At 46.3% G+C, this 2,863-nt stretch overlaps 1 long non-coding RNA gene across 1 annotated transcript; it reads right to left on the minus strand.

Annotated features, from left to right (window-relative positions):
- Positions 1–1,188: 1,188 nt before the first annotated feature.
- LOC124513024 (uncharacterized) lies at positions 1,189–2,710 on the minus strand. Its single transcript, XR_006962279.1, has 2 exons — positions 2,447–2,710; positions 1,189–1,314 (listed from the first exon to the last, which is right to left on the minus strand). It is a non-coding gene; the product is annotated as an uncharacterized LOC124513024 (long non-coding RNA).
- Between the last annotated feature and the right edge of the window lie 153 nt (positions 2,711–2,863).

Raw genomic sequence — 2,863 nt, forward strand, 5'->3', positions numbered from 1 at the left:
TAATTATGGCTAAAGACCCTCAAGGAATACAGCTTAATAAATAGCCAATAAAATGTTTTACTCTGAATTTGTTACTGCAGTTGAGAGAAAGGGTTAAGGGTAGTAAGAAGGAACCAATATTTATTCACTGCTAAAACTAGATACCGTACTGTAGTTCTTACCTCATTTAATTTTCACAGAGGTATTGTAGGGTAGATCTTAACAGTTTTACCAATGCAGAACATAAAGGTTTAGTAACTGTGTGAATTTTTTTTTTTTTAAGTTTATTTATTTTGAGAGAGAGAGAGAGTGCAAGCAGGGTAGGGGCAGAGAGCGGGGGCTGGGCGGGGGGAATAACAAGCAGGCTCTGTGCTGTCAGCGCAGAGCCTGATGCAGGGCTTGAACTCAGGAACCGTGAGATCATGACCTGAGCCGAAATCAAGAGTTGGACCCTTAACCGACTGAGCCACCCAGGCGCCCCAACTGTGTGAATTCTTAAAGCTAATAATTTAAGGATAGGAATCCAGCTGTGTCTCTTTTTTTTTTTTTTTTTTTTAACTGCATTACACTTGTGTTTCGCTCTTGGATGATAACTGCTTCGTTTTGGACAAATGTAGGGATATCTTTCTCTGAACGGGGGGTAGAAAACTTTCGTTCTCTGTTTACCTCATTTCTTCCTTTTTGTTTCTGGGTCAATTCTAGAAAGTTTGCTCCTAGGTCTTTCAAGCATGGTTGTGGTGAACAGAAGTGTCTGCCATCTGCTGGAATTTCAGTGACTAGCAGGTCTTTTTATTTTTAGAAACATTTTTTGGGGGGTACCTGGCTGGCTCAGTCCATGGAGGGAGGGTGTGACTTGATCTCGTGGTGGTGAGTTTTGAGTCCCGTGTTTTTTTTTTTTAACGTTTATTTATTTTTGAGGCAGAGCGTGAACAGGGGAGGGTCAGAGAGAGGGAGACACAGAATCTGAAACAGGCTCCAGGCTCTGAGCTGTCAGCACAGAGCCCGACGCGGGGCTCGAACTCACGGACCATGAGATCATGACCTGAGCCGAAGTCGGCCGCTTAACCGACTGAGCCACCCAGGTGCCCCTTGAGTCCCATGTTTTAAAAAGAAAGAAACATGGATTTTTTTTTTTCCTCCTTTGCTTTGGGGACTCAACATTAAACATTTGGGGATACCTGGTATGTGCCTATGACATTAAAAGGCTTGGTGTTTTTTACAAGGACTTATTTCAGTAAGTTGAGACCATGAACTAGTTGGGCTCTATCTCCATCTTCTCCCCCATTTTCCCGCTTCAGTTGCATTGATCATTTGAGATCTCTCCATGGTGACAGTCTGGGAAGAAAAAAGAAAGGAAATGCTAGGAATCAGCTGAATAAAGGGAACAGATTGGACAAGATGAATGAGAGTAGGGAGGTTTGTTGCAAGGTACCCCTACATGGCTTGAACAGTGTTTTCACTGAGTCATTGGGCCTTCCCTTAGGGTTAACAGAATCTACCCTGCTGGGAAGCAGATTACAAGGAAGATGGCGGAGCGGTAGAGCTTGAGAGAAGTATGGATTTGAAACAAATGGTGGAGTCTTTGCAGAGATGTGACAGGCAAGAGGACTAAGAAACCAGTTGGAGGGGTAAAAACTATGGGCGATTCTATGTGAAAGTTGGAAATGGTGCTTTATCTGAAGTAGTGGAAAAGTGTCCAAGTAAAATCTTGAAGGGTATTTATGGAGATTAGGATGAGAGAGCAAAGGGATATGAAGTACTTATTTTGAAGTCCTCAGAATTTCTTTAGTTTGTATTTATTGTATTAGCATCACTGTATTAGAGTTGGAAGGGAATGTTGTCCAATTTCCTCATTTCACAGAGAAGGAAACAGGCAAAATAAAGTTGGTCCTGAATTATTTCTTGCAATTATGTTTGCTTCCCAGATAAAGTATTTGTTCCTCAGGGGCAAGAACAATATTCTCTATTTCTGTCATATTCCCCCAGCCCAGTGCCCAGATCGTGCTGTACAGAGAAGACACCGAAAACTTGTCCAATGAAGCTCACACAGGTCAATATGTAGTAAGTGACTAGAACAGTATTCAAATAATAAAATGAATGAAAAACTCATTCCTTTTTGGATAGAATGAGGTGGGAATTTTAACTGATGTCTTTTATTAAAAAAAAATTTTTTTTAATATTCACTTTTGAGAGAGTGTGAGTGGGGGAGGGGCAGAGAGAGAGGGAGACACAGAATAGGAAGCAGGCTCCAGGCTCCCAGCTGTCATCACAGATCCCAGCGTAGGGCTCGAACCCATCGAGGGTGAGATCATGACCTGAGCTGAAGCTGGATGCTTAACCAACTGAGCCACCCAGGCACCCCATAACTGATGTCTTTTAGTTCTTGGTTTCCTCCTTAAGGATTTTAAGATAAGGTTCTTGAGTAAAATATGACAGCTACTTCGTAGGACCCAGGGGTATAACTTACGCAGCGCCCTCAGCCCGGGCCTTCAGTGGCCAAGCCGACTCTATGCCTCCGGAAAGTGCTTTGAAAGTGGAACTCCCGGGCCGAAATGAGACAGCGAAGTCTGTTGCCAGCCAGGGTACGGGGCTCAGACTCCGGTCTCTTGCAAGCCCGCATTTCCGGGCGCGGAAGGGTGGGTCCACGGGCGGGGCCTCTGTGTCAGTCGGCGCGAGGTCCGCCCTCCCTCCTCCGGAGCCACGCCCGTACTTCGCGCAGGCAGCCGGTCGGCCCTGCCGGATCGCTGTCGCGGGGAGAAGTGGGGCAGGGAGACAGCGGGCTGGCTGGCGGGCTGTGGGGGGCGGGGTGCACGCGCTCCAACGCTTCCTTGTCCAGTGTTGTTCCTGCGCGTGCGGCTGGTCGGCCCGCGGCGGCGCAGAGCGG

Source organism: Lynx rufus, unplaced genomic scaffold (assembly GCF_022079265.1).
Source record: "Lynx rufus isolate CCGP_SWC_20201006 ecotype Redwood Valley unplaced genomic scaffold, mLynRuf1.p SCAF_18, whole genome shotgun sequence".
Taxonomy (NCBI): domain Eukaryota; kingdom Metazoa; phylum Chordata; class Mammalia; order Carnivora; family Felidae; genus Lynx; species Lynx rufus.